Source organism: Musa acuminata, chromosome BXJ3-9, assembly GCF_036884655.1.
Source record: "Musa acuminata AAA Group cultivar baxijiao chromosome BXJ3-9, Cavendish_Baxijiao_AAA, whole genome shotgun sequence".
NCBI lineage: Eukaryota > Viridiplantae > Streptophyta > Magnoliopsida > Zingiberales > Musaceae > Musa > Musa acuminata.
The window spans coordinates 34,645,200-34,661,015 of NC_088357.1; the positions used below are offsets into that span (position 1 = coordinate 34,645,200).

Below are 15,816 nucleotides of genomic sequence, written 5' to 3' on the forward strand. Positions count from 1 at the left end.
CGCCCAATCTCGCTAGGAGACTGAGCCCCAGGCGGTGCCACCGCTTGGCTGGAGTGGTTGCACCTCCCAGTCTCGCTCGGAGACTGAGCCTAGGCGGTGCAACCTCCTGCCTTGAGCGGTTCAATGCTTGGCAGAAATCAGGGTCCGAATGGGTTGATCCATTCGGCCCAATTTGGGTTTTTCAGGAGCCCAATTGCCCCAAAATTAAGTTAATGGGATCACCTCCCATTTCCAACTTAATCAATGTGCTAACTACGATTTTTCCTAAGACATTTACTACAACTTGCTCTGGTGCGTCAATCGCTTCTTCTAGCGAGTTTCCGGCGAACTTCCGTCGATCATCCGATGAACCCTCGGTGATGCTCCTGCGGACTTCCGGCATACTCCTGGACTTACGATGATTCACTTGGTGAGTTTCGACGAGCTTCTTTGGCAAGCTTATGGACTTCTCGGATTTGTTCCCGCAGAACCTCCGACGACTATCCGAACTTCCGTCGAACTCTCGAACTCCCAACGTGATCATTGTCTTGACTCCGGCGCAACTCCTGCTGCATGTCTCACTTTCATCGTAGTTAATCCTGCACAATTATCTCCGCATATAGATTAGATAACAAATGACAATTGACTTCATCATCAAAATCCGAGATTCAACAATCTCCCCCTTTTTGATGATGACAATCAATTGATAATGGAGTTAACCTTAACTCCCCTTGTCTATATGCCATACTTGAGATAAGTCATTCTTGAATTCAAGACCTAAGAATTCAAGAGACATATTGATAAATTAAAATCATTTGAACTTATCAATACTCCCATCATGATTCCCATCATGATGTATCTCTCTGAAGATGATGTCAAGGCTTGACATTCATTTTCAAATTTAACATAACAAGTTTGAATGATGGTAATTGTAGCAATTCATCATATTGTAAGATATCAACATGTAAAGCTGCGAAGTAAGATTTTGATATCATTACATGATGTACACATTTTAAATATTTTAGCAAGTATTGCATTTCTTCACATGGTAAGATATCAACTCAAGGCATAATGCAGATTAATGCATGGCATCTATTCATATATCTCTTGGTGATGCAAGCAAGGCATAATCATAGCATCAGTGTTTATAGCATCAAAATCAATGTTTATAGCATCAATTCATATATTTCTCCCCCTTTGTCATCAACAAAAAGCATGGTAGTTGTGATACCAGCAAATTATCAAGCATATAAAGGAAGGCATGATACGTAGATTGCGTTGAATACTTCCTCCTCTATTTTTTTTTGTTATAATCCTTTTTGCATGAAGGAGGAAAGCCATTTGTGATACCAGCTATTTGTGAGTTTACTATGAGTCAAGATATGTGTGTGAAACAGCTTTTTGCAAGTAAAAATACTATCATCCATATTTCAAGTTGGAATTCATAAGCAGGAATCATTTCATCAAATTCATTTCAGAAAAAAAATATTTTTTAATAAGAGTGTATGAGAAAATTTGATTTTTAGCATTCCAATTGTTAAGCGAATCCGAAAAATGAAATGAACTCTTTCATGCATTTGGACAAGACTATGCTACAGATTTTCAAATACAATCAAGAAGACAAAAAATTTTTGTATTCAACACATAATTTCCAATATGTTATTTAGGCATGTAATGGCAATCAAGTGATTTGAGCATTTAATAAAGTCCAAAAAATAATTTTAACTAGTTTATGTATTCGGACACATCAATATTCCTAATTCTCTTCTTATGAAATCAAATTGCTCTTCACTCAGAGGTTTTGTAAAAATATCAGCTAGTTGATGTTTAGTATCAATGAACTCTATGGTTACGTCATTATTAGTAACACAATCTTGTATAAAGTGATGTCTAATATCAATATGTTTTGTTCTTGAGTGTTGTATAGGATTCTTGATTAAGCATATTGCACTTGTGTTATCACATTTAATGGAAATATTTTTAAGATGAACTTTGTAATCTTCTAAGGTGTTTTTCTTCTATACAACTTGTGCACAGCATGCACTTGCTGTAATATATTCAGCTTCGGTTGTTGATAGTGCAACCGAGTTTTGTTTCTTAGATGACCAGGAAACAAGGGCATGTCCTAAAAATTGACATGATCCTGATGTGCTTTTTCTATCTAGTCTATAGCCAGCAAAGTCTGCATCAGCATAAGCAATTAACTCAAGATTCTCTAATTTTGGGTACCATAATCCTAGATTTGTGGTCCCATTAAGATATCTAAGTATTCTTTTATCTGCTTTGAGATGAGATATCTTAGGGTTTGATTCAAATCTAGCACAAAGTCTTACACTGAACATGATGTCTGGTCTGGTTGCAGTGAGGTAAAGTAAACTTCCTATCATACCCCTATAAGTTTTTTTATCGAAGCTTTCTCCACTTTCATCAATTTCTAACTTAGTGGAGGTGCTCATAGGAGTGTTAATAGCCTTTGAGTTATTCATATTAAACTTTTTTAATAAATATTCATAGCATATTTAGTTTGACTAATAAAGATGTCATTGCTTAGTTGTTTGATTTGTAAGCCTAAGAAGAATGTTAATTCTTCCATTAAACTCATTTCGAATTCAAGACTCATAGTTTTAGCAAAGAGATTCATTCGTGGAACCAAAGATAATATCATTAACATAAATCTGAACAATGAGAAAATTATTTTTAAAATTCTTGATGAATAATGTAGTATCAACCTTGCCTTTTGTGAAATTATTTTCAATAAGAAAAGAACTAAGTCTCTCATACCAAGCCCTTGGGGCTTGTTTTAAACCATAGAGAGCTTTAGTTAATCTAAACACATGATTAGGGAGGCTATTATTTTCAAATCCAGGAGGTTGTTCAACATAGACTTCTTCGGAAATAAAGCCATTAAGAAAAGCGCTTTTAACATCCATTTGAAACAACTTAAAATTATTACTACTAGCATAGGCAAGGAGCATCCTTATGGCTTCCAATTGAGTTACAGGATCGAAGGTTTCTTCGTAATCGATACCTTCTTCTTGGTTGAACCCTTTGGTCACTAATCTAGCCTTGTTGCTAACCACGAGACCATTTTCATCTTGCTTGTTTCTAAAGACTCATTTAGTACCAATAACTAAATGGTCATTTGGCCTAGGAACAAGCTTCCACACCTCATTTCTCTCAAATTGATTCCATTCATCTTGCATTGCGATAATCCATGAATCATCTTTCATGGCTTCGTCAACACATTTGGGTTCAATTTGGGAGAGAAAAGCGGCGTTCGCACAAAAATTTTTTAGAGAAGATTGTGTTTGAACCCCCTTTGATGTTTCTCCTAAGTTAGCTCCTTGGGATGAGCATCTACATACTTCCAATCCTTAGGTAAGGATATTTCGGAAGTGGATGCATCCAAGTTGCTAGTTGGAGATGGGGTTTCATTTAAATTTAAGGAATCAAAATTAACATCATCATCAAAATCGTTTTTCCTGATTTCTAAAATCTCATTGAAAACAACATGAATGGATTCTTCAATAATTAAGGTTCTTTTATTAAAGATACGAAAAGCTTTAGAAACCGAAGAATAACCAAGAAAAATTTCTTCATCGGATTTAGCATCAAATTTTTCTAAGTTATCCTTTGCATTCAAGATAAAACACTTACACCCAAAGACTTTAAAATATGAAACATTGGGTTTTTTTTTGTTCCATAACTCATAAGGAGTTTTGGTGAGCAAGGGTCTTACTAGAACTCTATTCAAAATATAGCATGCGGTGTTTACGGCTTCGGCCCAAAAATATTTGGGTAGGCTATGTTCATTTAACATGGTTCTTGTCATTTCTTGTAAAATTTTGATTTTTTCTTTCTACTACTCCATTTTGTTGAGGATTTCTTGGAGTAGAGAAATTATGGTTGTATCCATTGAGTTCACAAAATTCTTGGAAATCATGGTTTTGAAATTCTCCACAGTGATCACTTCTAATTGACGAAATCATAGATCCCTTCTCATTTTGAACAAGTTTACAAAACTTGGTAAAGTATCTAAAGCATTCATTTTTCTGTTTTAAGAAGTAAGTCCATGTATATCTGCTGTAGTCATCCACAATGACGAAGGCGTATTTGCTACCTCCTAGACTTGATGTAGAGATTGGTCCGAACAAGTCCATATGGATCAATTGTAAGGGCCTAGAGGTGCTTATTTGATTCTTAGATTTGAAACTACCCTTAATTTGTTTACCTAATTGGCAAGCATCACATACATTATCTTTGATGAACTTGATATGAGGAATTCCTCTTACAAGTTCTTTAGATGATATTTGAGTGATTAGTTTCATGCTAACATGACCTAATCTTCTATGTCATAGCCAAGCATCCTCATTCAAAACCGAAAAACACATTTCATTACACAAATCATTGATGTCAATAGTGTATACGTTATTTTGTTTTAATACAATCATAGACATGTTTTTGTGTGGTTTTTCAATGATGCAAGCATTAGATTCAAATCTGACAATGTATCCTTTATCACATAGTTGACTAATGCTCAAGAGGTTATGTTTTAAACCATTAACTAACAAAACATCGTCAATAAAGAAGTTGGATTTGTTACCTATGGTTCCTTTACCAATGATTTTACCCTTGTTGTTGTCTCCGAATGTGACATAGCCTTCGTCTATGCTAGTGAGCTTAGAGAATTGAGATGGATCTCCGGTCATATGCCTTAAGCATCCACTATCAAGGTACCATCTCTTGCTCCTAGCTTGCGATGGTATAGGTTTCTACAAGAAAGGATGATTTTTAGGAATCCATTTGCTTTTGGGTGCCTCAAAAATAGATCTACATTGTTTATCATGTTGCATAGAATTTATTATGGTTCCTTTAGGAACCCAAATTAATTTGTTTAGACTAATTTTCTTAAATGGACAATAATACGTTTTGTGTCCAAATTTGCAACAAAAGTTGCATTTGCTTTGGTGTCGAACATGTAAGATGGGGCCTTTTATGAAGGTGGTTGGATTTTGGTGAGGACTTCTCACAAATCCAATTCCACTTCTTTTGGGAACGTGACCCTTATTTGCAAGGATCATGTTCAGTGACTTGCTACCATCCTCGAATTTCTTCAAGGTGTCCTTAAGTAGCAAGTTTTCCTTTTGGAGAGTTTCTAGATCATGGCATTTTATGCATGAACTTAAACTATCATGATATTCAGTTTTTAACTTATCAAAATTATAAGTAAGACTATCATGCTCTTTTTTTAGTAATTTATATTTTCTACTAATAATCTTGTATTCATCAAATAAGTCATGGAAGGTATTTAATAATTCATCAAATGATAAATCTGCATCTATTAAATTTGTTACCTCCTCTCCGATGGCCATTAAGGCGTAGTGAGCAACTTGCTCGGTGTTGGACTCCTCTTCTTCGGACGCGCTCGAGTCATCCCACGTTGCTTTGAGCGCCTTCTTCTTTGATGTTCTCTTTTTGGCTTGGAGACAATCACTCTTGTAGTGTCCCGGCTTTTTTCATTCATAGCAAATAACTTGGTCCTTCTTGGGTTCAAGTTTATTTTTTGCGTCATTCTTAAACTTGTTTCTTTTAATGAATTTTTTAAATTTTCTTGTTAGAAGTGCCAAGTCATCATCATAGTCCTCATCACTTGAGTTTTCTCTCAAGTGGCCTTCTGAAGTTTTAAGTGCCATATCCTTCCTGTTCTTTGGAAGGATGTCTTCTTGCTCTTCATGAGCTTTGTAAGTCATCTCGTAGGTCATTAATGACCCGATTAGTTCTTCAAGAGGGAAGTTGCTCAGATCTTTCGCCTCTTGAATAGCAGTAACTTTAGGATCCCAACTCTTAGGAAGGGATCTTAGAATCTTATTTACGAGCTCAAAATCCGAAAAACTTTTTCCGAGTCCTTTTAAACTATTGACGACATCCGTGAAACGGGTAAACATGTCGCCAATGGTTTCACTCGGTTTCATCCGGAAAAGTTCGAAAGAATGTAATAGGAGATTGATTTTTGACTATTTCACTCTACTTGTGCCTTCGTGAGTCACTTCTAGTGTATGCCAAATATCAAATGCGATTTCACAAGTTGAAACACGATTAAACTCGTTTTTATCAAGTGCACAAAATAAGGCATTCATAGCCTTTGCATTAAGAGCGAAAGCCTGCTTCTCCAATTCATTTCAATCGATCATTGAAAGAGAAGACTTCGAAAATCCATTTTCGACAAGATTCCAAAGTTCAAAATCCATAGAAATAAGAAAGATCCTCATTCGGGTCTTCCAATAGATGTAGTTCATCCCATTGAACATGGGTGGACGTGTAATAGAATGGACCTCTTGGTTTTCGGTGTATGCCATCTCTCTTGGGTTTTAATCCGTTAGAGAGTTAACCCCGCTCATATACCAATTGTTAGGATCAAGAGCACTAAGAGGGGGGGGGGGGTGAATTAGTGCAGCGGAAAACCTTCTGCGATTAAAATCAAAAACTGCTTTCGTTCGATAGAAGTGATTTTGGAAAGAAAGCCGATTCGTAAATCACTTTGACTTTTGACTAGGAGAGATGCAGCAAAGATATGAACGTAGTTTGCAGTTATGATGGAAATCAGAATATAAGCGCAAACTGAAATACGACGTTCGTACGATAAAAGCGATTTCGGTATAAAAGCTTATTCGTAAACCACTTCAACTTGAGATAAGCCGAGATGCAGTTAAAGTAAAGATATAAAGTCAGTTTGCAGTTATAATGGAAATCAGAAAGTAAGTGCAAACTGAAATACGAAGTTCGTACGATAAAACTGATTTGCGTCTTAAACCTCGATTCGGAAAGCACTGAACTTTGAAACACGTTCGTAAAAACACAGAAGGCAGTAAGCTATTGAGGAGGTTTGCAGTAAAGATAAGAAGCTCAAAGTAAATGCAAACCGAGATTTAGAGTGGTTCGGTCAATCTTGACCTACTCCACTTTTGGCTTCCTCCACCGACGAGGTCACCGACGTCAACTAGAGGCCTTCCTTCAATAGGCGAAGGCCAACCACCCTTTTACAGTTTCACTCCTTTTGACGGGCTTAGGAGACAACCCTTACAGAATTTTCTCTCCTCTCTATACAACTCAGAACTTGGAAGAACAGAGGGAGAAGAACTTTTGGCCTTTACAACAATTTTGAGCTCTAAGAATCATAGAAAAAGATCAAGATTTCGGTGTAAGTTCATACCCTTTCAGTGCTGAATGGGTGGGGTATTTATAGGCCCCAACCCAGTTCAAATTTGGAGCTCAAAACTGTCAATTCCCGGAATTCCGGGATCAAGCGGTTGCACCTCCTGACTGGAGCGGTTGCACCGCCTGGCAGAGCTCGAAGACTGAGCCTCTGGGCGGTGCTAGCTCCTGTCAGGGGCGGTTGCACCTCCGGATAGAACTCGAAGATTGAGCTCAGGCGGTTGCACCTCCTGACTGAGGCGGTTGCACCGCTTGGCAGAGCTCGAAGACTGAGCTCAAACGGTGCCACCTCCTGCCAGGGGAGGTTGCACCGCCTAGTCTCGCTCGGAGACTGAGCCCTAGGCGGTGCCACCGCCTGGCTGGAGTGGTTGCACCTCCCAGTCTTGCTCGGAGACTGAGCCCAGGCGGGGCAACCTCCTGCCTTGGGCGGTTCAACCGCCTAGTAGAAATCAGGGTCCAAATGGGTTGATCCATTCGGCCCAATTTGGGTTTTTCAGGGGCCCAATTGCCCCAAAATTAAGTTAATGGGATCACCTCCCATTTCCAACTTAATCAATGTGCTAACTACGATTTTTCCTAAGACATTTACTGCAACTTGCTCCGGTGCGTCAATCGCTTCTTCCGGCAAGCTTCCGGCGAACTTCCATCGATCATCCGATGAACCCTCGGTGATGCTCCTGCGGACTTCCGGCATACTCCTGGACTTACGATGATTCACTTGGTGAGTTTCGACGAGCTTCTTTGGCAAGCTTATGGACTTCTCGGATTTGTTCCCGCAGAACCTCCGACGACTATCCGAACTTCCGTCGAACTCTCGAACTCCCAACGTGATCATTGTCTTGACTCCGGCGCAACTCCTGCTGCATGTCTCACTTTCATCGTAGTTAATCCTGCACACTTATCTCAACATATAGATTAGATAACAAATGACAATTGACTTCATCATCAAAATCCGAGATTCAACAATCTCCCCCTTTTTGATGATGACAATCAATGGATAATGGAGTTAACCTTAACTCCCCCTGTCTATATGACATACTTGAGATAAGTCATTCTTGAATTCAAAACCTAAGAATTTAAGAGACATATTGATAAGTTAAAATCATTTGAACTTATCAATACTCCCATCATGATTCCCATCATGATGTATCTCTCTGAAGATGATGTCAAGGCTTGACATTCATTTTCAAATTTTACATAACAAGTTTGAATGATGGTAATTGTAGCAATTCATCATATTATAAGATATCAACATGTAAAGCTGCGAAGTAAGATTTTGATATCATTACATGATGTACGCATTTCAAATATTTTAGCAAGTATTGCATTTCTTCACATGGTAAGATATCAGCTCAAGCCATAAAGTAGATTAATGCATGGCATCTATTCATATATCTCTTGGTGATGCAAGCATGGCATAATCATAGCATCACTATTTATAGCATCAACATCAGTGTTTATAGCATCAATTCATATATTTCTCCCCCTTTGTCATCAACAAAAAGCATGGTAGTTGTGATACCAGCAAATTATCAAGCATATAAAGGAATGCATGATACGTAGATTGCGTTGAATACTTCTTCCTCTTTTTTTTTTGTTATAATCCTTTTTGCATGAAGGAGGAAAGCCATTTGTGATACCAGCTATTTGTGAGTTTACTATGAGTCAAGATATGTGTGTGAAACAGCTTTTTGCAAGTAAAAATATTATCATCCATATTTCAAGATGGAATTCATAAGCAGGAATCATTTCATCAAATCCATTTCAGAAAAAAATATTTTTAATAAGAGTGTATGAGAAAATTCGATTTTTAGCATTCCAATTGTTAAGCGAATCCGAAAAATGAAATGAACTCTTTCATGCATTCAGACAAGACTATGCTATAGATTTTCAAATACAATCATGAAGACAAAACATTTTTGTATTCAACACATAATTTCCAACATGTTATTTAGGCATGTAATGGCAATCAAGTGATTTGAGCATTTAATAAAGTCTGAAAAATAATTTTAACTAGTTTATGTATTCGGACACATCAACATTCCTAATTCTCTTCTTATGAAATCAAATTTCTCTTCACTCAGAGGTTTTGTAAAAATATCAGCTAGTTGATGTTTAGTATCAATGAACTCTATGGTTACGTCATGATTAGTAACATGATCTCGTATAAAGTGATGTCTAATATCAATATGTTTTGTTCTTGAGTGTTGTATAGGATTCTTAGTTAAATATATTGCACTTGTGTTATCACATTTAATGGAAATATTTTTAAGATGAACTTTGTAATCTTCTAAGGTGTTTTTCATCCATACAACTTGTACACAGCATGCACTTGCTGCAATATATTCAGCTTCGGTTGTTGATAGTGCAACCGAGTTTTGTTTCTTAGATGACCAGGAAACAAGGGCATGTCCTAAAAATTGACATGATCCTGATGTGCTTTTTCTATCTAGTCTATAGCCAGCAAAGTCCGCATTAGCATAAATAATTAACTCAAGATTCTCTGACTTTGGGTACCATAATCTTATATTTGTGGTACCATTAAGATATCTAAGTATTCTTTTAACTGCTTTGAGATGAGATATCTTAGGGTTTGATTGAAATCTAGCACAAAGTTCTACACTGAACATGATGTCTGGTCTGGTTATTGTGAGGTAAAGTAAACTTCCTATCATACCCCTATAAGTTTTTTTATCGAAGCTTTCTCCACTTTCATCAATTTCTAACTTAGTGGAGGTGCTCATAGGAGTGTTAATAGCCTTTGAGTTATTCATATTAAACTTTTTTAATAAATTCATAGCATATTTAGTTTGACTAATAAAGATGTCATTGCTTAGTTGTTTGATTTGTAAGCCTAAGAAGAATGTTAATTCTCCCATTAAACTCATTTCGAATTCAAGACTCATAGTTTTAGCAAATGATTCACAAAGAGATTAATTCGTGGAACCAAAGATAATATCATCAACATAAATCTGAATAATGAGAAAATTATTTTCAAAATTCTTGATGAATAATGTAGTATCAACCTTGCCTTTTGTGAAATTATTTTCAATAAGAAAAGAACTAAGTCTCTCATACCAAGCCCTTGGGGCTTGTTTTAAACCATAGTTAATCTAAACACATGTTTAGGGAGGCTATTATTTTCAAATCCAGGAGGTTGTTCAACATAGACTTCTTCGGAAATAAAGCCATTAAGAAAAGCGCTTTTAACATCCATTTGAAACAACTTAAAATTATTACTACTAGCGTTGGCAAGGAGCATACTTATGGCTTCCAATCGAGCCACAGGAGCGAAGGTTTCTTCGTAATCGATACATTCTTCTTGGTTGAAACCTTTGGCCACTAATCTAGCCTTGTTTCTAACCACAATACCATTTTCATCTTGCTTGTTTCTAAAGACCCATTTAGTGCTAATAACTAAATGGTCATTTGGCCTAGGAACAAGCTTCCACACCTCATTTCTCTCAAATTGATTCAATTTATCTTGCAATGCGATAATCCATGAATCCTCTTTCATGGCTTCGTCAACACATTTGGGTTCAATTTGGGAGAGAAAAGCGGCGTTCGCACAAAAATTTTTTAGAGAAGATCGTGTTTGAACCCCCTTTGATGTGTCTCCTAAGATTAGCTCCTTGGGATGAGCATCTACATACTTCTAATCCTTGGGTAAGGATGTTTCGGAAGTGGATGCATCCAAGTTGCTAGTTGGAGATGGGGTTTCATTTAAATTTAAGGAATCAAAATTAACATCATTATCAAAATCGTTTTTCCTGATTTCGAAAATCTCATTGAAAACAACATGAATGGATTCTTCAATAATTAGCTTGAAAACGTAGGAAATATGCATAGTGGATGTAAAGCAAGTTAAGAGGTTTGCAGTAAAGTAAATTGCTCAAATATAGAAATGCAAACCAGAGAAGAACACGTCGATTTTATAGTGGTTCGGTCGTCATGACCTACATCCACTCCGCCGATTCCTCTTCTGTCGAGGCCATCGGCATCCAGTCTTCTTTCAATAGGCAAAGACCAACCACCTTTTATAACTTGATTCTTCTTTTACCAGGTTTAGGAGATAACCCTTACAGCCCCACTTACTCATCTCTCAAACTATTCTAACACTTAGAACTTTTGAGAGGAGTTCACACAAGATTGTAGTAGCATTTCTTTCTATTTTTACTCTCAAGTCTTGTGTAGTTTAACCAGGGATGAGAGGGGTATTTATAGGCCTCAAGTTGATTCAAACTTGGAGCCTAAAAATATCTCATCCCATGTTTCCTAAGTTTGGGTGGTACCACTGCCTATGTTGGATGGTACCACTACCAGTGTCAATCTGACACTAACAATGCATTGGGCGGTACCACCGCCTAGTCTGGTGGTACCACTAATTGGGAGGCTGTGCTGAGCGGTACCATCGCCCAAACTAGTGGGACCATCGCTTGCAACCTCTCGGAGGCTATGTTTAGGTGGTACCACCGCCTGACATAGTCTCGGGGACTGTGCCATGACAGTGCCACCTCTTGGGTCATTGTTTGGTCCTTTCATTGGGCCCAACACAGTCCTTACAAGGGCTCAATTGGCCCATAATTGGGTTGACCCAAATTCAATCCTAATTACGTGTTAACTACGAAATCTAAGGCATACTTAAGCTAAACAAGTCCCTAGGTCTTGGTTTCTTCCGGCAAGCTTCCAGCAAACTTCCGATGATCTCCCAGCAATGTTCCAATGGACTTCTAGCAAGCTCTTGGACTTCTCGGCTGGTTCCTGTAGAACTTCTTACGAATATCTAGACTTTCGACGAACCCTCGAACTCCTAACGAAATCACATCCTTGACTCCGGGACTTCATTTTGCTTCATGCCTTGCTATCGTAGTTAATCCTGCACATGTAAAACACACTTCGATCTAGACAATTATTACTAAGCATGAATCATGTTGTTCGGCATTTCATTGGTCCATCGACGCTTCGTCCGATTCTTCGGCGTATCGTCCTCTCTTACGATCTATTGCCCAATCAGCCAATTGACTCTGCAACTCTGATATCCTTGGCGTAATATCCACTCTTTTTAGCCCGATGCCCGAATTCGCAGCCCGAAACCTTCTGCCGATACGTCGACCAATCCTTTGGCCCAACATCCAATCTTCTAACATGTTCCACTAGCCCAACATGATTCTTCCGGCTTTAATTACCTCATCCTGATCGAAGCATCCTACGTCACTCAAAACGTAAATCAAATCATAAACACTTATCAATTGGTTTCATTATCAAAATACAAGGTTCAACAATTCAGGGTTCAACAAATAATTGACATTTCATTATCAAAGGTGTAATCAAAGGTATAGTACTACTTGTAGTAGCGGTCCATATATCTCATATTAACAATCGAAAGATGATTGATTGTTATATCCTATTTGTCATCGGTTTTATATATATATATTATATATATATATATATATATATATATATATATATATATATATATATATATCCTATTTGTCTTCTGTTACTATATGTTTATTCTGTTAATCAAATATATGCATAAAATCTCTCTGCTATTTCACTCCGTAGTCTGATGGATATATTAGTATTATATTATGGTGCAGTTTGTTTCTGATTCGGTATCTTCTGTTTGAGAAAAAAAAATAATTCCAGATTATTTATTATATTCATCGGTAGCGTTTCAAAATTCTGTTATTTTTTAGACTATATATTGGATATATTTGTTTGTGGTATAAGTTCTTTCTTTTTGTATGTAGAAGAAGTTAACTAGCCGCATGTTTGTGGTCCTTATAATTGTTAGCTGTGCATACTTTATATATATTTTTTCCTCTAAACTACATATACTTTCTGTTAATAATATGTTTTGTTTCGGATAAGTTTCCTCATTGAGATTGTGAACTCTTGCAAGTTTGTGGTCCTTATAAGTTTCCTCATTTGGATATTGAGTAGCTTTATTAACATGAGTTGAATGTTTACAGAAAAGCATCTACCTTCCTGTTTTATTGGTTTCTTTGCAGATTAACTAATATTAAACAAGCAATCAGTAGCTTTGGGGGAAAGGAGTTTGTCACAATTCTATTATGAGTCTCATAACTAAACCTTTTTTTTATCTCATCTCCTTTGTGCCTTGTTTTCCAAATCCAGTAACAATGGGCACTTGGGTGACCTGTTATGTACGCCGTCCTATGGCTGGAGAATTTTGTTTCTTTTTTCTAAACATTTATAATATATGTATACATGAATTTATGAATGTTAAGTAGTTAGCAGACTCATCTTGTGGCTTCATCCGTAGTTTTCTTGTGATATGATCTTGACTGATGCTGGATGCTGCATCAATTTGCCATTTATATTTTTCCATACTTCCTGTCGTTAATGATCATAAGGAAGATGATGACCTGATCACTATGCGGATTGCAGTGTGGCCTCTTAAGATTGTATAACTTGTCCACTGAACAAGAGCTACGTCATCCCTCTTTACGGAGTATCAGCATGTCGGAATCTTCATGCTTACTTTTGCCATTATGATCTTCCTCTCTCTCGGATCAGTTGAGGGTTTCAGCACAAAGAGTCAGCCCTGCACTTACAGCAAGGATAAAACCTGCAAGCCAGCTCTTGCCAATGCTATCTTTAGCACCCCTATCCTTCTTGCTTGGCACAATTACCTCTGTTATTTCTGGTTTTCTTGGGATGAAAATAGCAACTTATACAAATGCCAGGACAACTTTGGAAGCCAGGAAAGGTGTTGGAAAGGCCTTCATTGCTGCATTTCACTCAGGTGCAGTCATGGGATTTTTACTTGCTGCCAATGGACTTCTTGTGCTTTGCATTGTGATCAACCTATTTTTAAGTTGTACTCCGGGGATGACTGGGAAGTCCTTTTGGAGGCCATTACTGGTTACGGATTAGGTGGGTCTTCGATGGCACTTTTTGGGAGAGTTGGTGGAGGTGTCTGCACCAAAGCTGCTGAGGTCGGTGGCTGATCTTGTTGGAAAGGTTGAGAAGAATATTCCTGAGGATGAATGACGCTTATGAATCTAGCTGTAAGAATCTTGCCATTGCTTATATATATATATATATATATATATATATATATATATATATATATATATATATATATATGTTTGTGTTACTGCATATACATTATCTCCTTGTGAATTAATATAATGTGTTGTGTTTTATGTGAAATCAATTGTTTATATACTTGCTATTTATTTTCTCATGCACTTATCTAATAATAAGAATCTTCTGGTTCTACTCGAGCATCCTTAATTGTTTTCTGCTACTCTGCAATTTTTTCTGTCTCCATATCATTCATTCAGTGCCTAAACACCATGTTTGTACTGATAATGTTGGGGATATTGCGGGTATGGGGTCAGATCTGTTTGGTTCATATGTCGAGTCATCCTGTGCTGCCCTTGTTGTGGCCTCAATTTCTTCCTTTGGAATCAACCATGAACTGACTGCAATGTTGTACCCCTTTATTAGCTCCATGGGAATTATAGTTTGTTTGATCGCTACACTCTTTGCCACCGACTTCTTTGAGATAAGGGCAGTGAAGGAGATTGAACCTGCACTGAAGAGGCAGCTCATAATCTCTACTGCTCTCATGACTGTGGGCATTGCAATTGTTAGTTGGATGGCCCTCCCATCAACCTTCACAATCTTTAATTTTGGTGCTCAGCCATGACCATGAAGAGTGTCGATAGTGCAGCTCTGATGATGGTAGAGGAGGTCCGCCGGCAGTTCAATGAAATCCCTTGTCTGATGGAGGGATCCACTAAACCAGATTATGCTACTTGCGTCGTCAAGATCTCAACTGATGCCTCCATCAGGGAGATGATTCCTCCTGGTACTTTGGTGATGCTCACCCGTCTTATAGTTGGAACCTTCTTTGGCGTCGGAAACTCCATCAGGAGTGCTTGCAGGTTCTCTTGTTTCTGGAGTCTCCAGGTCTAATAAATCAGGAGTTCTTTTTGTTGATTTTTTTTGTCGATGCTTATTGCTTATACTTTTTTATGATCCCTTAAAGAAGTACATTGAGGTAAATTTAATGAATTCTCAAACAATTATTCCTCAACACTTGCCGCATAAAATTTGTGATCAACTATAGAATTAATCTTCACCACTTTATATTATTGACAATGTTTCTTAATTTTCTATTTCATTCAGTCTGGGGCTTCGAAGCATGCACGGACGCTTGCTTGGCCCTGCTCGAAAGGATCAGACATGCTCACAAGGCTGGTGTAATTGGTGACACACCATTGGAGACCCCCTCATAGACACACACACATCAGGGCCATCACTCAAACATCCTTATCGCAAGCTCATGGCTGTAGAAGAATCACTTGCGTTCGCCGCCCCCTCTTTAAGATTCTTTAGAATGCAGGGAAGAAGGCATAGTTTTGAAGCATAATTTCTCCCATTTCGAGTTTCTTCTTTTAAGTCTCAGGGGACTTTAATTGCCCAATCCTAGTTGGGTGTAAGAACAGTGAGATCACCCCCTTTCCAGGTTTCTTTTGATGAGGATTATGATAAGAGGGTTATAGCCAGCTTCTCATATTATGATGATGAAATGCTGAGTTCAACCATTAGTGTACTACTTCAATCCATATTAGTATACAGCATTTG

At 37.6% G+C, this 15,816-nt stretch overlaps 1 pseudogene; it reads left to right on the forward strand.

Annotated features, from left to right (window-relative positions):
• LOC103991187 (pyrophosphate-energized vacuolar membrane proton pump-like) overlaps positions 1–15,767 on the forward strand; it is an 85,136-nt pseudogene extending 69,369 nt beyond the window's left edge.
• The last annotated feature ends 49 nt before the right edge of the window (positions 15,768–15,816 follow it).